The following is a 23,982-nucleotide window of genomic DNA, read 5'->3' as shown; positions in this document are numbered from 1 at the left end:
TGTTTCAGCACAACAGACTGGAACATGTTTAGAGAGGCTGCCACCCACAACAACTCCACGGACATTCAGGAGTACACAGAAACTGTCTCTGCCTACATCACCAAGTGCATTGATGATGTAACCGACCTCAAGACCATCACTGTTCGGGCTAATCAGAAGCCATGGCTGACAGGAGAGGTCCACAAGCTCCTGAAGGCTAGAAATGCAGCCTTCACAGCTGGAGACCAGGCAGGCCTGAGGACAGCCAGGGCCAACCTGTCCCGCGGCATCAGGAAAGCTAAGAGGCAGTACTCCAAGAAGATATCCCAACGCTTCAGCGACAGCAGAGACACACGGAACCTGTGGCAAGGGATTCAGTCTATCACAGGCTACAAACCCCATCCACAGACCTGCAACAGCGACACATCTCTGCTGAACGACCTGAATGGATTCTTCGCAAGGTTCGAGCCACTCAACAACACACCCGCCCAGAAATCCATCCCTCCTCCTGGTGACCAGGTGCTAACGCTCTCCCAAGACAGTGTGAGGAGAGCATTCAGCAGGATCAATGCTCGAAAATCTCCTGGACCTGACAACATTCCTGGTCGTGTGCTGAAGGACTGTGCCTGGGAACTCGCAGAGGTTTATACGGACATCTACAACACCTGTCTGAGTCAGGCGGTGGTTCCCACATGCTTCAAAGCCACCACCATCATCCCTGTCCCTAAGAAGGCCTCGCCATCCTGTCTCAACGACTATCGTCCGGTTGCACTCACCCCCATCCTCATGAAGTGCTTCGAACGACTAGTCATGCACCATATCAAGTCTTCACTCCCCCCCTCCCTGGACCCCTACCAGTTTGCATATCGGTCAAATCGCTCGACCGATGATGCCATCTCCACTGTTCTCCACTCAGCCCTCACACACCTGGACAAGAAAGACACCTACGTCAGAATGCTGTTTGTTGACTTCAGTTCAGCATTCAACACAATCATCCCCCAACAGCTCATACACAAACTGGACAGTCTGGGGCTGAGCACTTCCCTGTGCAACTGGCTGTTGGACTTCCTGACTGGTAGACCACAGGCAGTGCGGGTTGGCAGCAACACATCCAGCATCACCACACTGAACACAGGGGCTCCCCAAGGATGTGTACTGAGCCCCCTCCTGTTCACTCTGCTGACCCACAACTGCACACCAGAACACACCTCCAACCTCTTCGTCAAGTTTGCGGATGACACGACGGTGGTGGGTCTCATCAGCAACAACGATGAGTCACACTACAGGAGCGAGGTGAGCCGCCTGGCCTCCTGGTGCAAACACAACAATCTCTCTCTGAACACAGAGAAGACTAAGGAGATTGTTGTGGACTTCAGGAGAACTCACACACTGCACACTCCTCTGTCCATCAACGGAACTGCTGTGGAGAGGGTGAGCAGCACCAAGTTCCTGGGTGTGCACGTCACAGAGAACCTCTCCTGGAGCACCAACTCAGCGTCACTGGCCAGGAAGGCAAACCAGCGTCTCTACTTTCTCCGCAAGCTGAGAAGAGCTGGAACCCCCACCCCCATCATGACCACTTTCTACAGAGGGGCCATCGAGAGCATCCTGACCAGCTGTTTCACCGTGTGGTACGGGGCCTGCACAGCATCCTGCCGCAGGACCCTCCAGCGCATCGTGAGAGCAGCTGAGAAGATCGTTGGCACCTCTCTCCCCTCCCTTCAGGACCTGTACAGCTCCCGCCTCACGCGGAAAGCCCTCCGTCTGGCAGGAGATCCCTCCCACCCACTACACAGCTTCTTCAGCCTGCTGCCATCAGGGAGAAGACTGCGGAGTCTCGGGTCTAGGACCAGCAGACTGCGAGACAGCCCCATCCATCAGGCTGTGAGGATGCTGAACTCTCTTCCCGCACTACCCCCCATCCCAATCCTGCCCACAGCACACACACTCTCATCATCCTGACCCCACATCCTCCCACCAACACAGTACTGAAACTCTGCACTAGAACACACACAGTACTGTAACTTTTGTAAAAGGACCTGCACTACACACCCAATACCTGCACTACTGTTACGCTGCACTGTCATACACACTTTAATTCCCCAAGAACTGGGAACTTTAAGAACTTTACCAGCCTTAAGCTAGATACAACATTGCACTACTGTTATACGGGTTCTATTTATATTGTCACTTCATCTTAATCACCATTAATATTGCACTATTATCTTCTGTCTCACAAATGTCTATTGTGTTTTTGTTGTATTGTACATATAGTGTCTCCCACTCATTTAGATTTAGATTATATATTTATTTCTTTTATTTCTATTTATATATCTATTTCACCCCCACCACTACTGCACCTTGTTCTGTCTCATGTATGTCTGTGTCCCTGCTGCTGTATTGTACACATAGTGTCTCCCCTTTTTCTTTATTTTTCTTTATTATCCATTATCTGTACTTGCTGTAAAATTGGGAAGGAGAGTAACGTAATTTCAATTCTATGTATGTCCTGTACATATGCAGCATTGACAATAAAACTACTTGACTTGACTTGAAAAAACAAATAATACAGCATAATATAATGCAGCAAAAATATTGCAGAATATTTAGTGCATGCATATAAACTGCAAACTAAAACAATTATACAATAAATACACCTAAAGCTTCACAGTAAATAATAGACTACTTTTAAGAAAGAACAGCCCTATTATCATGATATGAATTTTTAATATCATTATATTTCTGTGTCACGATATATTGTATACGATATATAATTTTGCCCACCCCTACTCTACTCACATTTTGAACTGGTAGCCCAAAACTGCCCTAAAATAATATGATACATGATATTCCATGGTATTCGCGATAATAATACTCTTGTCAATATGACAATACACTTAATATAATAAAATACAATCAAAAATACACTATACATTGCAAGAATAATAATAATAATAATATATATATATATATATATATATATATATATATATATATATATATATATATATATATATATATATATATATATATATATAACCTACAATATAATACTGCACACACAAGTGAGAAAATACAATAATTTGATCAGATTTGTAACATTAGTCACACAATGATACACAATGTCATGACACTAATAATAATGATACTGGACAGATATAATCTGTCTCTAGTAGATATATAATGGCCAACAGCAGAGGGTACAATGTAATTAGAACACTTAATTCATTGGCACACTTTGTCTGTGTCTATCAATATATGTGGCTGTCACAGCTGAAACAATGTAGGAGAAATTATTGCACTGTAGTTACATTATATAAAAGGGTACACTGATTTCTGTAGCTTTAAAACACTGAAACAGTATTTCATTTGTATTTGAACCAATGCTGGAGAGCTGGCGACAGCAAACTACATAATACATAACATAATGCATTAAAAACAGAGCAGGCAAACTTAAAATATAAGATAAAATATAACATATATACGCACACACAAATATATTAAATTTGCTACTTTTGTATACGTACATTCTTATTTTTTATTTTTTTATGGAAATACTCTCTTGACCATTCCAAAGCATCACAAATCTCAAAACAACATAAATGCCTCAGAAATCTCTACAGAAATTATGAAGTCATATTTTTGCTGCCCACCCCAACCTCAAACCTCCCCCACCGCTTTCCCAGTCAGAGTACAGGGAATAGCTGCCCTTTACACGCTGATGCTGGAACAGCTCCCTTGACTTAAACCAACAGCAGAAAGAAACTTAAAAACTGGTCTCAGATCATTGCAAAAGGGCACCTTAAAAGCAACTCCAGTCCACTAAACATAACCTCGTTACACACAGCTGAATTATTCATCACGTAAAACATTCATAATGGAACGGTTTTAGCTTTAAATAGCTTTTAATTTCAGTCCTGCAACTCTGTCGTCTAAAACTGCGACAAAAAGCACCATCTGGGAAACCGCATCACTGCATTTAGACCAATTTACGACAGCTTTCTAAGAGGCAAACTCCATGATGAAAGGATGTGTTCCTGAAATGTCCTGGACTGTTTGGTACATTAGAGTGGGACCTGCATTAAATGATTTAGATAATCATGGGCTGGCCAATCACGCAAAAACACAGCACAATTATTACAACAATAAATCTTGGTTCAATGTGACAGTGTTGCCAGTAGGGGTAGGCGATATGGCTCTAAAATAATATCACGATATTTCAGGGTATTTTTTGCAATAACGATATACTTGGCGATGTAGGAAAACAGAAAAATAATTCATTAATTTCAGGAATATAACAGTATAATCGTAATGTGGCAAAATAAATAATATAGCATAAAATAATATAATGCAGCAAATAATATTGCAGAATATTTTCATGCATATAAACTGCAAACAAAAACTATCAATTAAAACAATCATACAATAAATACACTTAAAGCTTCAAAGTAAATAATGGACTACTTTTAAGACAAACAATCCTTATTATCACGATATGGATGTTTAATATTATGATATTTCTGTCTCCATATATTGTATACGATATAATATTGCCCACCCCTAGTTGCCATTTCACCATTTTTCTTTCTGTAGACTTCTTTGGTAGGTACTGACCACAGTTTACTGATAACACCCCTCAAGACATGCCTGGTGGAGATGTTCTGATTCACAAGTCATCTAGATCAATCACAGTTTGGTTTTCATCAAAGTATCTTAGATTCTTGCAATCTTGCAACCATTTTTTCAGCTTCAACACCTTATTTTCTGCAGCGTATATATATTCCAATTTTTAAAAATAAATTTAAATAGAAAGGTACTGGATTCATAGTTTATGTTCATAGTTTTAATCAGTGGTGATATCCAGCCCTAGTAAAAATGCTGTATTTAAAGTCCTTTTTTCCGATATGACCATATTAAGTACTCCTATCTTCAATAACTAGAACCATAGTTTTGATCACAACAAGAACAGCAACTATTAATTCAATATTAATTTTGGAAGTCTACATTTCTGCTGATTCCTTTAATAATGCATGAATTACTTCACTAGCATGGTTCTATGTGTGCATTTTTTTTATCAAGATATAGATTATATATATCGTCATTCAGAGAAAAATTAGGGAAATTTGTTTTTGATACACTGTGTACACTATGAACACTGTGTAAACAAAGAGGCGGGATTTTTAAGTAGATTTTTTTTTTTTTATAGGTTAACTTTGTTGCAGCCCTAGCACCAACCAGAATAAATACTAAACAAAACCATGCTACAAGTCAGCCTAATACAATCCAAACTAAATAAAAATCAAGCAGTCAATATTCTGACAGTCCTGCTGAATGCTGTGTGTGTGTGTGAACACACACAGTCACAGGTGTTCATACATCCTGACAAGTCATAAGTGCTCCTGCAGAGTGCTGGGTAATGTGTTGCAATATCCTAATCACTTCTAATTACAGGCGTCAGGATATGCATATTAATTATTATTCATTATTTTATTCAGTACAGGAGTGGCAAAGGGATAAGCATTGTCAACAGAATACAGTTCGATTTAAGTTTTAATTAGCTACAAATAATTAGTCCCTCTCAACAGCATATCCTTTTTAACTGGAAATACAAACCTATTCAGCAAATGTCTCTGGGTTGAACTGGTTTTTAGCCAGCATCATTCTCTAAACCTCATCCAACTTCACAACAGATGGCATTAAATAACACGCTGGTGCAGCTGCTCATACACAACTATAAAAAGCAGCTCATATAAAACGCATGTAAAGAAACTAATCTGCTTTAAAACAGAGGCTTGTTTATATTTAAATCAGCACAAAAAAGTGTGGGAGTTTGGCAGCGAACAAACTCTTCTATTATTGTAGATGCATTCGATGGTCATGGCAACACACATTAACCAGTGCACACACACAGACGCATAGACGCACACTGCTGATAAAAATCTGCTGCTCACTTGCAGGTCTAGATGGATGGCAGCCATCACACAGCACAAACAAAGGCCCCTGTAATCAGCAAATAATAGCCTACATGAGAACTGTAAGAATTATCCTGCTCTACCTTATTCAAGACCGCTGTCCACCCAACGCCATATAAAAAACAGAAAACAAGAGAAAAACTGAGCTGAGTCACAGTTATTTATTTTAAACCACTTCAAGGGGGTAAAGCAGGGCTGTGTATTGGCCTGGAAAACCTGGTGATGCAGTTGTTACAATTCAGTATATTATATCAGAACAGAAAATCTGAAGACAGACACCACTGCAGTTTCTACATGTCAGAGTTTTAACAAAACATAAAAATATGAAACGTGAAAGGGTGTGCAAAATGTGATAGATGCTTGTGACTGGTCTCCTCATGCACCTTAAGTAAGTATTAGGTTTATATCTGACTCAGGCCAAGCCACAAAAAATAAAGACAAACAAAAAGTCGTTTAAAAAACAGATACAAATCCCATCACTGGAACCACTTTAGGAGGTGGTCTAAGACATATTTAAGCCATATATTTTTAGCTGTGTCAACACATTTGTCTCTCCTAGATATTAAACATCCAAAACCTCTCCCAATACTAAAAAACTAGTTGTGCAGCAAGGTGTGTCACAATGCTTACTGCTATCTTTTACCCTACCAACAGTTTATTTTCACTTCTTACACATACATCGTTAAAACAGCTTGTGAGTTTACCTATGCCGAAGGGTGTGGTGGTCTTGAAATGGTTTGTGTTTAGGTAAGTTTCTGGCTTATTGCTATCTTGGCAACGGAAAACACAGATGTGCCACTGACTGAAAACAACCTAGACATACAGTAAGTGCTATTTTGGCAGTAAATTGTCAACACAGATGCATACAAAATGCACACAAAGATGCAGCAGTGCACAAGCCCATAGTGCATGCCAATTGCCAGCTATGCAAACTTTTACAACAACAATAAACTGAATACCAAATCCAAATCAAATTAACTTTTTACTGCGTAAGACAGCAGGTCATTTTCCTCTGCTGAGAAGCATTGGAGACATTCAGGTAACTGCGCAGTTAAAATATTACCGTATTTTTCGGACTATAAGGCGCACCGTATTATAAGACGCACCATCAAAGAACGCCTATTTTCTGGTATTTTTCCATACATAGGGCGCATCGCATTATAAGGCGCATTAAGTGACACTAGAAAGGGTGCCTATATCAAAGTGAACAGGGGTGGCGCCATGGCGGGGGGGGAGGGGGGTGTCTTGCCGGTGGAGCGTCTCAGTATACAAATCTAGCTCTTTCAAAGTCAAACGAGTGCTGGATATTAATCTACACAGATTCCTCTCCTGAAAACTGTTTATTTGGGTGAGTAAAGTGCTTCAGTTTATTTACAGTAAGCTTAGATTTCCAGATTTCCACTAAGGCTTGCTGCACCAGCGTTAGCATAGCTATCCGCTAGCACGCTAGCTAGTCCCCAAAACTAGTAAAGTTAACCCAAACTTAAACGACAGCGTTACACTGAGTAATCCTGCGTGTTCTGGTAAGACAGTGAGATATTAGCTAGCGATTCGTCCCCCGTAGCTTGTTTTAACACGGTAAACAAGCAGATTACAGGCTGATAAAACTCACCTCTGAGAGAGTTAGTGCTTAGCATCTAGCTAATGCTAGCCAGGCAAAGCAGCACAGACTTACAGGCTGATAACTCACCTCTGAACAGGGAACGCTTAGCGATTAGCATCTAACTCTAATAATACTGCTCCAGCAATATTAAAAGTACTAAATTTAGATAATACTGATCTCTGAACAGTGAAAAAGTTAGCTAGCTTAGCGGTTAGCATCTAGCTAATGCTATTGCTGCTCCAGCCACGGAGCTGCACGGCTCTGCACGGAGTGTGTGTTTACTTTAGATAATTTAGATAATACTGATCTCTGAACAGTGAATAAGCTAGCTAATGCTATTGCTGCTCCAGCCTCGGAGCTGCACGGCTCTGGACTCTGTATAGCACTGAAACTCTCTATAACGCTGCACGGAGTGTGTGTTTACTGCTCCTTACAACCTGACGGGTAAAATCCATACAAAAGGCGCACCGTATTATAAGACGCACTGTCAATTTTTGTGAAAATTAAAAGTTTTTAAGTGCGCCTTATAGTCCGAAAAATACGGTAATCTGTCAAAGTCAGAGTGCACCTAGCTCTTAAAGGGAATTGCAAGTAACACACTGATGGTTTAGTTCACCTCACACCCAAAACACATCCACGATTAATTAAAAGAAATAATACATGCCTTTTACGCATTTCAAGCCAAGCAAATAGTACTTTTCCCATTGTTATGATAGAAAAACACACAGTCACACGCCCTGAATAAAGGTGGATGGTGGAAGTCTCACATTTTGCCTTAAGACGGCTAAAACAGGGCCCACAATCAAATTAGCCTGTGCAATTTGAACTGCAGTGTATGGATCCAAAGACGTAAAATCTTTGTAAAGTAACCAGGTGTAAATGGGGTGGTATTATGTTAAATATGTTAGTCAAATTCCACTTACTGGTGCACTGTAGCTAAAAAACAGACTTTCCAAGTTCAGTACAAACTCTGGTAAAAGGCACCATTTTTAACAAGCACTGGCGTAATACTGGGCATGTAGTCTGCAATGGTTTTACGATTACAGTGTAAAACTCATCATTTCTATAACTACAATACAATTTATATTGATATGACCAAAAACACCACAGAAAAGTATAAAAGATTGCTGCATTGGTTGTCTGCCATAATTTCATCCAGAATCAATAAAACTTTTTGGACATAGCCTCAAATAATTTTTGCTGATAGCAAAATGTTAATGGTTCTTTAAATGCATTATTATGCAATTATGTTTGTAGTGCCATACAATACCATACTGTTTATTGCAATTATTTCTTTAACAACGTATTATGACTTAAGCTTGATACTTTGATTTAAACATATATCAACATGTTTTCACACCTCTATGTGCAAGTAAAACAAAAAGAAAGCAGAACACAACGACGTGCGCGTAAATCACCAATCTGTGGTTGCATTCTCAGACCGTCTGCTCAGGCCTGCTTTCTGAAACGTGCACACAAACACAGCAAACTGACGCTGTTGAAAACCCCTCCTCCCATAACCGCAAACTGGTTTGATGTGCTGCTGTACCAGGAAACAGCGAGTTCAAAACAAGCCATGACTCACAGCCAATCAATGGAACTAGGAGAATGCACAGGCTTCGGCATGGAGCCAAAGAGGAAGATTACCACACCTGTCCCAACGTACGTCTGTGGAAAAACACCAACCCAACATCTTCAGACCAGGCCCGTCTAACAGAGCGGAGCGCCACGGCACAGTGCGGTGTGTAGTTAGTTTCATCACGGGCAATCTGTGCTGACACACTGGCCTCATTTGTGTGCAACACAGGTCGTCCATCAGGCCCTAACGCAGGGGTGGGACGTTATGCAGATTTTTGTGAATTAACTCATCTGTTAATTGCCAGGTTTAGTAAATGTGTTTGAGCAGGGAAGAAAAAAATAAATTAAAAATCAGCAAACTGTTTTGGACTCTGGGCCTTAGATGCCCAACCTGATGTAATAAGCTACAAGATGGCCATGTGATCTCACAAAAAACTGCAAAAAAACAAGACCATTTGAACATAAAATAAGTTCAGCAGAAAATGCAGGATAGGTGATGGTAAACCTAGTCGGAAATGGCATAAACACAAGCTTCCACAAGCCAGATTCAAGTATGCTATATGGGCAGTACTTAACCTCAGTGCATGTAGAAAATAAGTCACTACTCCAGAAAAGATGCAACCAATAAATGACAATCTGAGTTGAGAAAAACACAAAAAAAATCCATGTAGTGTGACAGAGGCTCCTCAAAGGGAGTACTTTAAGCCTTTGTGCTATATACTCTGCACCGAGCCTTTGGGAAAACAATATAGTGCCAGAGCCCCACGGTGGCCCTCATCTCTTTGGTCTTTGGTTAGGTGGGCTTTTCAGTCAGGCAGAGGCACTGGGGCTCCCCTCCCCCCTTCCTGTTGCCGCCGTATTTCAATGTAAATGGTCTGAGTGAATGGCTGCAGCTGCCCTATCAAAAGAAGAGCACTGCTAAAGGACCCAGTGATTGAGATTCAGCCAGGCCACGCTCCCCTTCCACCCCCAGCTCTTCACAACAAGCAGAGGAGCTGAGGAGTGGATCTGTAAGCCAAATCAACAGAGTGTACAGGAAATTCTGGTTAGAGCTCATGGCTCTGCTTTAGCATCAAAACAAGTCCGCACTTTTACAGTGACATGCACTCTTCTGACTTGGAAACTGCAAGTAAACTTTTAGCCCTAAATCACTCTGCAAATATGGTACCATAGGCAAAAGCTCTTAAAATTGTCATTTTGACTAATCTCACCAACGTTTTCAACAGCTTTCCCTTTCGTCTGAGTAAATTTTAAATGAGCTTTGACCCAGAGAAGATAGACAGTATCGCTAGATAGTGTTGCCATATGGTTAGAGAATCATGCCTGTTTGATACTGTGAAACCTGAGGGCCTGAAGATCACAAACATCTAATAATTACGGTCAGCCTTGTCCCCTAAACACAGGAATTTCTCCAGTTTCTTTGAATCTGATATTGTTGTTGGTTGTTGTTTTTTTTTTGCATTTATAGCCTAACCTGTATATCAATTATTTACTGTGGTTCTAGGACTGAAACAAACTTGACACCAAGACAAATACAAATAGCAATGCCTGGCCAGAACTAAAAAAATACTAAGCCTTCCATGCTGCACAGATTCAACATGTGTTTATTCCATTGCTTTTTTTGAAACATAACCACACATGAAATCCAGTCTTCATACATAGAAACGTCTGCATTAATGTCTGCATTCTGCATTCATGCATCTCAAGCTCAAAAGGGCAGTCCATTAATGCAATTATAGGGTGCCATAATAAAATGCTCACCTGATTGTACTCGGCAAATAAATGCTGCATTTACTGCAACCCTGATTTAGCTACATTTAGTCCTGGCCCTACATTTAGAAACATACATTCACAGTAAACTGCAACAGGTTTAGGCACCTTATATGTGTGTGTGCTTAATAACACACGTATGTAGTAGCAATTTTACATCTCATGGGAGTCTAGTATTATTTATAGTTCTCATAAAACTGTGTGCCTAATTACCAATATTAGCTATATGTTCAATATGTATGTTATTCAGACTAGCTTCAAAGATCTCTTCTTTTCTTATATTTATGTTTACCTGTTTACAACTCCAATACATGAAAGTTTGTAATATTCTGCACTAGCATTATTATGCTATTACATAACTGTAATAATTATACAATTTTTCAGAACAAACAAATCAACAAATTGCCTAACCTAAAACAGAAATCGTGACAGGCCTATCTAACAAACTACCCAACACCTCAGTGTAACATCTCTCTCCCTCAGCCAGCCATGAACGCTCTCTGCACCACACATGGATAATACATCACTCAGGCCTCAGCTCAGCCAAACAAAACAACTGTTGTCTCCAGCTCTCCCCTCCTCCCCTGCTTCTCTCTGTGATCTCCTCCCGGCTTACTTCAGCCCATGCAAGCCAGGCTGCAATCTTTGGCTGCAGCACACAGAGACACACACACACACACACACTCACATTGGTTCAGCAGAGCAATGGGATAAACGAAGAGGCAGAAAGTAAGGATAGAGGCACTCTCTGCCAATCCATTTGAACATTTAGGAAGACGGCACAATTTTATTTTTATTACACACACATAAATATACAACAACCACTCCAGCCACAACCTTACATCACAGCCTAGGCTCAGAGTACAGGTTTGTGAGCTCAACCGAGATATAATGTAGATAAACAAATAACAGCATTTATTTTACACATATACATATATACATAAAATACAGCCTTGACTGCCTTATTATTATTATTTTTTTATTTGCCCTTACATGTCACAGCCTTTGCCTTCAAGTAAACATTTATGAAGCACAGAGATATGATTCATTTCAAGAGGATTGATGCTAAGAAGATCAAAACACTGGGTGAAAGTACATCGAGCAAAAATGCAGCAAAGCACAGGAGAGAGAGAAAGAGAGAGAGAGAGAGAGAAGCGTCTCCTTTGATGTATGAGAGTCAGGGAGAAATGTTATCAAAAGCACTGCAGTGGAAGCACAACCTGTGCCCAAGAGATGAGGCATCAGACAGCGAAACCTTCAAACCTCCAAATCAAGTGGCCCTGTCCCAGTGGTACGAGTGGGAGGCTGCTTTTTCAGATCGCTTGCTTGCTTGCCTGCATGTATGCTTACTGTGTGTGTGTGTGTGTGTGTGTTGCCATGGGAAGGGGTGGAGGGGTGTTTCAAAGGGGTTTTAAATGGCATTTGGCTTCCAAGGAGACAGTGCGAGGAGGGGCCTATAAAACATTTAGACTGCAGGAGAGGAATGAAATGTAAGAGACGCGAGAGCTGCTGTTTACTGAAGCTCCACCGCTCAGCTCTCGGAGAAGGCGAAGGCCGAAGTAAGGCAGCACACAATAAGCTGAGCTACAGGAATTACACTGCACAGGCCTTTCACAGTCACCATAACAAGTGAAATACTGAATTCTGGTTGTGTGTTGGTGAAAACATGGTGATAAAGTTACACATCACGGTACAGGGGATGCGATTTTTTATATATTGTGAAATACTGTGCATGGTTGGGCAGTATTTACATGTCAAAACATAACCACGGAATATTGTATTACCAGGAGCAGGGATTTGCGTGAACTCGGCTACAACACCATCAAATTCTAGGTCGTTTTTAAACTGAAAAATAAACCAAAATGCTTTCAGTTTGTTTACAAGTGAGCACCCCACACAATGAAAGTTAAAATGCATTAAAAAGCGTACATGCTAAGCTAGCTTTTATTACAGATACACAGTATCAGACAGCTCAGTATAGTTGTTTCTGATAAGGATTACTGATTATTTAAAAACTTTGAGAGTGAAGCCTTACTTTTATAATATTAGCTAACAGGCTAGCCGATAACCACCATCTTTTCGAATGTGTTAAAGCCAAATGAAGCTCAAATCACAAACCTCTAGAAGTTAAAGCTTCAAACCTGCACACAGTAGAACAAGGCTTTTAGGACACACACAATTGAGACCCACCCACCCTTCAGACAGTGACTAAAAATCAGTAAGAGCAGAGCAGAAATTTGGGTAGGTCATAATTATGCTCACACTAGAGAAATACTATTCTAGTTTTGAACTGTTTTAAGACAAAGTTATAGGGTTTTAGCCTCATACTGCACCATCCTCACTGTCATACTAAATTTACTAATTTACTAATTAAGTAAGAACTCATTAAAAGAAAAAAAAGACCATAATAAATGGCAGAAACTCACCCTTTTGAAAAAGCCGTAAACAATAAACTATACAGCAGTAATCCAAGTGTCCCTGAACCTGGTAAACCACAGTGCCACACTTCTAAATTTCATTTTAATGGCACATGCAGTTGGTTGTGTTTGTGGACATAGCAATGCTCCAAACAACATGCTCAGAAAAAGTTATTTGTTGTAATAATAATAATAATAATAATAATAATAATAAAATAGTATATTGCCCATCCCCACGTCTTCTAGTTTTACTGTTATTACAGTCTTCAATAACAACTCCAACATAAACACTACAGAAAACCAAAGCTAACATTCTGCTGTATCTATCTTTCTATACATTACCAACTACTTCACTGACTGTACAGCTACAGACATGCTGCACAAAAGCAACACATTCATCATTTTCAAAAGCCAGCAGGGCAAACAGATAATCAAACATCTTAACAGGTGTGCAGGTATTGTTCGATTGGGTGTACAGTGGTGCTTGTCTTTGTGTGCAGAGTTATTTGCTGTGTTTTGTACGCATAACTGCTACTTGTTGCATTTACATTCAGGACATTTGAACTGCTGATATGAGCCTCAGAAGATTTATTACTATATACGATTAGTGTTAGGCCTACTATGTTAAATTAAAGTTATATAACAAAGTGTGAACTTATTCATAACAAAATCAAAACAAGTGAAACTACCCAAAGAAATTATATATATATATATATTTAGGTAAACCCTTTATATTTAATCATATAAACATAACATATAGAGGCACAAACAATTTCTGTTGTTTACAGTAAACGTAATATAACTGCTGTGGAAAACCTGTTGACGTGCAGTGCCACATGTCTTCTGTGAGTTATATAGATATAGATCAAATCAGGAAATCAAATATGGGCCAATTTACCTGTTGTGAGAGCTAGGGCTGTGTATTGGCAAGAAGTCGGTGATAAGATACGATGTCATCACAATATAAGGGTTATGATATAACATCATGAGTGTGATACTGTTCACAAGGAGACATATTGCAATACCATTAAGCCATTATTACTCAAATGGTCAGTCCAGTTGGAGTTAACACATTAAACATAACAGTCCAGAATGTTACATTATATTCATCCTACTATTTTTTTGCTGTACAGTCTTTTACCCCCAAATAGTGTGGGTTTATTGTGTTAGTTAAACCAGGCTCCAGGTGGCCCAGCAGTCTAAGGCGCTGCCACTATGTTCGTGATATCGCTTGTTTGAATCCTGGTCATGCACAAGGCGACAGTGAGCTGATGTATTGGAACTGCTCACCCTACTTATGTTGAGGTATCACTAGTGATGGTGGATATACAACTGAGCAGCACATAAATTGGGAGAAAAACAGGAGAAAATTGGAAGCACATTTATTCGTGACTTATAACTGGAATTTTATTACATTGATCCAAACAGAATATAAATGTATACAAATATAATAATAGGTATTCTATTACAGAAATGTCAAAATAAACATTCCATATACTAGGGCTGGACCCGAATATTCGGGTATTCGGATATTCGTTCGTTGAGTAGGTATTCGGTTTTTAATTTTGGTATTCGGATATTCGTTTTTTTTCTCCTTTCCAGAGTTCCACCTCAGTCTAACCACTTCTGTTCTCGCGGGTCCCGTCAGAATATCTTGCGCGCGGGACAGAACTGAACTGTTATTGGCTGGAGCGGGAGTTTAATCCAGACGATGCGGGAGCAAATTAATAAATAGTTAAGAAAACTGTAATAATTGTAAAAAAAAAAAACCTAAAGAAAACTCTCAACGCGCAGGATGGACCGACACACACACGCACACACCGATGGTGCAGCGCTGCTGTTTTAATAAATATATAAGTAAATTTGAAGCATTAAATGTAGTTTATTTAATTTATATTAGGAACGTGGGGCGGGAGCGGCAGAAATGTTTATGTGGCGGGCGGGCGCGGGATTAAAAGAAGCAATTTTTTTGCGGAGCGGTAACGAGACAGAAACGCGGGAGCGTGGAAGAGTGGGTTTAAAAATCAGTCTCGCGCAGACCTCTATTATACATGATAAAAAAAACGAAACTGATTTATATAATAAAACGTAAGGGGTAATGTGGCAACAGTAGGGGCTAAATCGGTTACAAAAGCCTGGCCTACAAAAATGATGTCTGAACGAATTTCCTCTTATCTAATATAATTTAAAATGGTTTAAAAATATAAAATAATTTCTAAGCAAACGAAATATTTAATATTGAGCTTATAGCCCAAGTGCAAAAATACAAAATCAGTAATACGGCTATGCCCTGCACAATCCTTAAACCGAAATAGACCAAATACAATAACGTCATTAACAATGACTTTCCTCGACTCTAATATAATTTAACATGGTTTAAAAATATAAAATAATTTCTAAACAAACGAAATATTTAATATTGAGCTTATAGCCCAAGTGCAAAAATACAAAATCAGTAATATGCCCTGCACAATCCTTTAACCGAAATAGACCAAGTACAGTTTACAATGACTGTCCTCTAATATAATTAACAATGTTTAAGAATATAAAATACTTCCTGAACAAACGTTTTTTTTGTTTGTTTTTTTAAGCAAATAGCCTAAGTGTGAAAACACAAACAGCAATTTACTGGGCTGGCTTGCGCAGCGGAGAAACCGTGCAGCAGCAGCCTCCTAGCCTGCTTACGCAGCGGATAAGCCGCGGTGTAGGGCAGCAGAAATTCCGGGATGAAAACACAAAGAAATCTGGGCTAAAAACAGAAAAAATATGGGGTGAAAACACAAAAATCCGGGATAAAAACACCAAAAATCCGGGGTGAATATGTCTTGTCGGTCAGAGCAAACTGAACATTTTTCATTGGATTAAAGGGGCCGTGATTTCCTTTTTTTTTTTTTTTTTTTTTTACCTCTTATTTTAAAAACAAATATTCGAATATTCGCTTCGAATCAGTGCCGAATATCCGGAGCTCAAAAAACGTTATTCGGGCCAGCCCTACCATATACATGAGCTAGATCAATCAGTAAGCATAAGCAGGTGGTGCACCTCTTGCCTCTTATAAGAAAAAGAAAATTTGTTAATTTATACTTCAGGAGAAAAGTGTCAAGGCATCAAGCACTGACAGAAAGGTGATGCTTCATGTACCCTTGTAGAATGTATGGTTCTGACAAAGCATAGAGATAGAATGTATATCTGATGTGTGAGTTTTGTATGAATATACTGACAGGGGCTTTAGTTTACAGCAAATGCAGGTATATATGTGTTAAAGTTGCCCAGAAACGTCGCCAAAATAACATAATTTGGTACATATTTCCAAACTATTAACTAAAAACATGCCTTACTGCCAATGTCCATTCACCCATCTTACCTACAACAGTGACATAAGTAGAGCACAATAGGATCAAGTAGCCCTAAATAAGAATAGAAATTAGATTGGGCCAATTAATAGACTCAATTCCAGCTCACACAACATACCTTGATCTTGAAAGACAAACATTCAGACCAAACTGGGACATCTCCCGTATCTAAACAGTTTTAGCTAAAGGCTAAAATACTATATAGACAAAAGTATTGGGACACCTGTTTCAGTTTTTCCAATATCAGATATTTTAAAAGTTGTTTTTCTGTCTCTACCAGACAAGGCTACTTCCTACAACATCCTGAAGAATTGGTATAAGGATCTGATTGAAGTGCATATTAAGCATTAGTGAGGCCAAGTTGTAAGATCACCACCACAGCTCATTCCTACCACCCTTACTTGCCCCAAAAGCCTTTGATTGTACTCCATCATTTAAGAAAACAGAGTTTCAGTGCTGCACAGCTCAACGCTAGGAGATATATACCCCTCTATGTAAGCTAGTGACAAAAGAGCCTTAGATGGTCTTATTATATTGGCAAAAGTTCTCTACAGAGATTAGCTGCTAAGATTAGATAACGTGTGTCTACATTGATAAGCAATTGGTGCAGTTTAAAGCAGTTTTAACACATTAACTAAAAGTGGTGTCCACAAACATTTGGACATAGTTTACATGCAAACCTGAACTGTTTACATTACTGTGCAACCATAAAAGAACATTGGTACTGTTTGGAGAGCAAAACATCTAAGCAAAACAAATTATAAACCCAAATGTGAACAATCTGTAAAAAAAGATATGCCTGAGAACACACTTACACATCCTACAGAATAACACAATGTGGGATTTAAAAGTAAGGCAAGGCTATCTGACTCACTGTCTTGTGGGAAAACCTTCTATGGCTTAAATTAGAATGTTATGCAATGGAGCTACAGTAAATGCCAGTGTGCCTGCACAGTTAGGCACATGCAGCTTGCCATTCGCTTTCAAATCATTACTAAAGGCACATCAGCCCAAGCAAAACTTTCCTAAAATTAACCAACTCAAATGCTTCAAAGCCTCCACATTTCACATATTAATACAGGTGAGGGTAGCCGTAAGGTTAAGCAGTGCAGCTCCCTGACAGGAAAAACACTCTGAGAATCCCCAGCTCCAAATAACAGAGCTCCTGACCCCATGACCTCGGCCAGAACTCCATTTCCTGTCTGTGCTGCGGCCACAAGGCCAGACAACAAAAACAGCTCCATCTTAAACACAACACAGATCAGGCACTCAGAAACAGGCCAAGAAAACCAGCAGGTTAACCACCAAACCAGTGCACATAACACAGACCTAACTCACATTTAAACTGATAATTAGCTTAGGTCCACAGACCAAAGACAATATTTAACATTTAATATATATATAAAAGTGTAAACTAGGTAAACAAGTAATGATGTTTAAACAGACAATGCATTTAGAGCTACATTTGCAACACTACTTACTATAGTTTAGTGCAACATTACACATAATCATTCACATTAACAAAAATATTATATTTCCACCATTTATTGTAATACATAGCATTCTTCTTTAAAGGATAACATCAGTGTTCATCAGCAAGTATAACTATATAGAGACACTGAGATTAAAAGTTTAAAAACAGCTACATCTGATCAACTTGCGCCACCACCATACCAGCAACATTGCAGTGCTAAGAATCACCCACCTTCCAAATAATGATAACAGCTGCTGTGTAGTGATCTATCCAGTGGGGTCCTGACCATTGTAGAAAAGAGCAAAAGGAGGATAATAAGGTATGCAGAGAAACAAACAGGACTACAGTCTGTATAGAACTACAAAGTGACGAAATGGACAATTTAATGATATGAGGATTAATGATATGGCTTATTGTTATGGATATATTTCTATATGAAACTGAGAATGTTAATTTTACACACAGCACTACACACAACACATTAAACCCATTTAACTGGCTCAATCTTTCTCCTTCTCTATTGGTTTAAAGCTACATTCTAGCCAATAACACCCAAGCTACCACCGTTAAGTCCTTAAGAGCTAAAAGCAGAAAGGAGAGTGATGAAATATATCTGCTCAGAGGTGGGGTTCTTCTATTTCGAGTGAAATAGGAAAAAGAAGAACAAAAAAAATCTGTGAGGTAGAGCAGATCACACGCACTAGTGCTCCTGCAGTGAGTTTCAGTGCTAACGCCCCAACGTTTGGAGGAGCTTGGTATCTGCTAGAAAGCACAGCTGGCAGCTCCACTGCAGTGTTTTTTTTGCCTTTAGCTCACTGCACCAATAGCAAAACTTCACTCAGCCTGTCTGTCTGAGCACTGATCCCAAGTGGGTTTGCTGCCATTACTCGATTACACTAAAAGTAGAATTTAGCTTCTTAATGAATCTGCAGTGATTAGTTGGCAGTTTACACGGTGATGCTGCACATTTTTAGTCCTCTAACTGCTCTCACTGAAAGAAAGCGATGCGCGTGTAAGCACTTCAGTCAGATAATGGTTTTATATGTCGGCTAAATTCTTTGAAAAAGCATCATTTTCTTGCCAACAATGTATTCTGAAATCCCTTAATGACCAAGAGTTGGTCTATTTTGCCCTCTATGAAACAGTATGGCCTTGTCTGAAAAACGATTACACGGTTAACATCCAAAATAAGAGGCAATTACGAGATTACCAACACTCATCGTCCCTAATCGCATGTTCACAATTTTGCCATCACTCGACACAGAGACATAAACCCTGTTACTAACAGCCATGAATATTAATGCTGAGTCAGTTCATCACCTCATAATCAGCAAGCTTACTTGTAAATTAGGCACTTTCACCTCATACAGAGCAACCACGACCAAATAACCCAAAAATATCAGGACCAAAACCAAAAGCTCATTTCAACTCACAAGCAGCAATATAAAAAACATCTCGATTTATGTACTAAAATGATTCAAAGCACTTAAAAATGGTCACAACCAAATTAGGCATCCATAAGCATACACACAATACAATTCCTTTTATCAGCCCACTAATGAAATTATTGAGAATGAAGCTAAGCTGTATTATTTGGATAAAAACATTGTTCACAGTCTATATATCACTGCCACATATACATGCACACAACATTTGTGTACATAAACTGCACTGACACCATCACAGATTCAATTTGAACACAAGATACATGTTCTAAAGGATAATTACACGTTCTTTAGAACGGTAACATACTAGGTTCCCAATCTACAGATAAACAACAGGTAAACACAATCCATAAACCAATCAAGAGCACAGTTATGCACCTTGGCACCGTTTAAGCATTATTGACCAATATGTTCTAGGCAAGCATTCTAGAGCACAATTACACACAAGCACGGCATACTAGCTAGATCACAATAACGCATTAAAAAAAACATTGCACATCTATAAAACATATAGAGCAGGATTACTTAGGAGACACATTCTTGAACAGTTACAGATATGATAAACACGTTACAGCATAATCACACTAGATACCGTTCAAGAGAACTAGAAAAAATATATATTAGAGCACAATTACACACTAGATAAACAAAGTGCATGAATAATGCTATCCTGCATATCTTAAAAAGTGCTACAATATCATAGTTACAAATTACGCAATAGTGTGCTTCTGGCACAAAATTAGGCAGTATATACTAGATTCTAGACCAGGCATACTCACATACTAAAGTGTTTAACAGTAGTATGCACTTGGTAAGCATTCCAGTGCACAGCTAGGCACTAAACAAGTGTTCTAGCGCTAATGTATTAACCAGGTAAGCAATCTAAAGCCATGGCTATGTACTTAAAAAAAGCTACGCTATGCATTAAGTAAATCTTCCAGTAGCACCAAGAAAGATTTCTACGCTTATGCAGAATGTAAGTATCTAAAGCACAATTAGTCACACGATATGCAGACTAGAGCATGTTTACACTTTTCCGAAGCATCATAGTGTACAGTTCTGCACTATTTAGGCATCGTAGGTCACTTTTAGGTATCGTAGGTCACTTTTAGATATGTAGCAGTTGTAGAGCACACTAGCTAATATGCATACAATCTAAAGCACAATGACGCACTCATTATGCGGATCATAATGCCTCAGGAGATACATTGCAGAAATTTAAATAAACATTGCAGAGAACTAGAGAAGATCTAGAGCACAATTCTATATCGAATGCACAGTTCAAGCGTATAGTGTTATGCTGCCAATATTAAACAGTGCAAGAACACTAGATGCAGCAGGCATTCTAGAGCTTAGTATGTAAAGGTCTAGAGCACAACTAGGTTTCAGAGCTAGTTTCAGAGTGTTCAGAAATACGTACGCATTCTAGAGCACAACTGGGCACGAAGTAAATGATCTAGAGCTTTATAGAGCAGTCACTGACCAGCTAAAATTTCTAAAGCACATTTACGCAGCAGATAAACATTCTAAAGCACAACTACACACTAAGTACGCGTTCTTGAGCAGTGTTGTGCACTGAATGAGCATTCTAGAGCTGAACCAGACACTAAGCAAGTTACTAAAGCTTGGTTACACTTGGCGCACATGGTTTCACAAGCACTCTAGAATACAGTAATAGTTATTCACTACTTGGCACTACTTAAGCACTGTATGCAATTATGTAACTAACCTACGTTTGTATGGGATACGTAGAGTTCTAGAGCACAGCTAGGCACCAGATGAATGTTTTAGAAAAGTGCATAGTGTTCCAGTGCAGTCACTCACTATAGCTATGCTTTTAAAAGCATATTTATGCAGTGGACATTCTAAAGCACAACTACTCATTAAGTAAGCGTTCTTAAAACAGTGTTGCGCACTAGATGAGAATTCTAGAGCTGAACCAGACACTAAGCAAGTAATGTTAACTAGAGCTTGATTACACGTGGTATCACAAGCACCCTAGCACACAGTTATAGTTGTTCACTATGTGGCACTACTTATGCATTGTATGTAATTTGTTGCTATGTATTAAATATGTGACTAGGGTTCCAGAGCACAGCTAGGCACAAGATGAATGATATTCTAGAGCAGACTTATTTACTACATAAGCATTTTAAAGGTGACTTGTGCATTAAATAAAAATCCTACAGAAGTTATCTAGGGCTAAGTATTTAGTTACTACATACAATTTTATGTTTACGCAATGAATAAACCTTCTAGAGCCCAAATAGGCACTATCCAAAAATACTGCAACGTGATTACACATTTAGTTATTAGATTATGCGTTTTTCGTGACATTTATTTGACCCTCTTATCCAGAGGGACTTAGTTACAACGTTATTTCTGTTCCAGTAGTGAGCCAAAACAGTATTAGGAGTCTTGCCCAAGGACTCTTAATGGTGTAGCGCAGCATTCAGTCACCCATAGCAGGAATTGAACCCCAGTCTCCCACATGATAGGGTAGCTCACTGGCACGTAGTGGTGTTATCCACTGCGCCACACCAACCAACACCAAACGTTCCTTTTCAAAACAACAAAACAGCATATATGAGCGCTCTGTGCGGTACTCCATATAATATTTTTATTTATTAAGCATAACTACCTACATTCATACGCTTAATCACATTAGCAACACTGCTAACGAAGCTAAAACGCCAGACTGTCTCAAAACAAACCAAGGAGAAGCCATTAGCTCCACGCAGCTCAGCTCAGCCGGTGCAGAACAGCCTTAAACGTGCTTACCTTCTCCCGAATGTGAGCTACATCTACACGGCTAGGCTCGGTATTCCCCCCCGATGCTCGACTTTCCCATTTGAGGCCTTCCCGATCAGCGCGCTAGAGTCCGCGGGCAGCCGGGGCAGGCGACACTCATCGCGGTCCAAACGCACTGCGAGCGACGGGGGCGCTGCAGAACGCGAGCAGGCTAAGCTAAACTATGCTAAGCTAACTCCAAGCTCCCCAACCGACGGTTATTTCTCTCCTCCGCGGCGAATCAAAGGGATTCGGGAATATCCAGCATTTTACCGCCTTCTCTTGCAGACCAGCTCTTTTCTGTCGTGGTTCGCGCGTCGATTTAATTAGAGCACGCGGTGAAATCTGAGTTTAATATAAAATAAATCCGTTGCAGGTTTTAATCCTCCGCGTCCGTCTTCTCTTCCCCAACCGACTTCCAGCGGCCTTTGACTCTAGCGCTGCTGACGAAGAGCGCACGCAGCCAGGCGAAAGCTCGGCTCTGATTGGCTGCCGGCTGTGGGCGGTCACTGTTGGGCTTTGTTCTCATTTGAGCATTCTAACTCGAACACTACTAAGTGCGCACTAGTGAGAACATTAGCGTTACATATCGTAAAGCTTTTTTTTACATAATTTATTTGACTCTATAATGTACTGAGTACAAATCATATAACACCTAATACATTGGCTTAACGCTTAAACACATATTATTAGTAAAAAAAATAAAATAGTAATAATATAAAAGGGAAAGAAATCAGTAGACACACACAAGAGGTAAATGTCATTGGAGTACCCTGAAAAATATTTGAATATTTGAAAACATTCATTGGAAACATGGTTGATTCTTATTAAATACGGTATCCCAAATAAAGTAAAATAAATACACTTATTGTATTTGTATTTGAATATTCTGTGGTAACTGTGATGAGAACCTGGCTCCTCTTTTCTTTTACTGTAATGTAGTCTCTGACTTTTGGAAGAAATTACATTTTTATTCTTCCTCCTATATGATTTTTTTTTTTTTACATCAAAGACACAGTTTTTTACTTTGAATAAAAAAAATAGCTAGTGTAAACCTGGGTGTTGGGTAGAATTATGCCTTTTTATTGTCCAAGGAACCATCCCAAAATGTATACTTGGGTGAGATTATTGCAATATTTCAGGGTATTTTTGTAATACAATATTATTGGCGATATGAAAAATAAAAGCCTTTAAAATATTTAATTTGAAGAATATAGTACAAATAATTGCAGGATATTAAGTGTTGGCACATAAACGTTTATATGGAAAAACGGTAATACAAAACGGTAAATACTACATAGTACATTACAGAATGAACACAAAATGCTTTCAAGACAGAATGCAGCTATTATCACAATATATATATTTTTTAATCGATTTGGCTCAGCTCCGGTGTAGTGAAGAATATGCATTATTTCAACTGTGGTGCACACACTTTTGCACGTGATCATATGTTTTATACTTATTATAATTTGTAAAATATTTACAGCTAGGTGCCTTTAATGTTTACGTCACACCAAATGTAATATCAAAGCAATGGCGCCACCTGCTGTTCAGATAAATATCAGATACTAGCAGAGAGGACATTACAGCACAGTATC

The 23,982-nt window shown here is 39.3% G+C and overlaps 1 protein-coding gene across 1 annotated transcript in view; it reads right to left on the bottom strand.

The window, feature by feature from the left end:
- The window catches only part of ankrd11 (ankyrin repeat domain 11), a 214,921-nt gene extending 192,103 nt beyond the window's left edge, over window positions 1-22,818 (bottom strand). Inside the window, exon 1 of the mRNA XM_007230069.4 lies at window positions 22,373-22,818. The gene's annotated coding sequence lies outside the window, so the exon portion shown is untranslated. The remainder of the gene's footprint in view (window positions 1-22,372) is intronic.
- Window positions 22,819-23,982: the final 1,164 nt, after the last annotated feature.

Source organism: Astyanax mexicanus, chromosome 23 (assembly GCF_023375975.1).
Source record: "Astyanax mexicanus isolate ESR-SI-001 chromosome 23, AstMex3_surface, whole genome shotgun sequence".
Taxonomy (NCBI): domain Eukaryota; kingdom Metazoa; phylum Chordata; class Actinopteri; order Characiformes; family Acestrorhamphidae; genus Astyanax; species Astyanax mexicanus.
The sequence above is the reverse complement of the archived record's forward strand: the minus strand, read 5'-3'. Positions and strand labels throughout refer to the sequence as shown.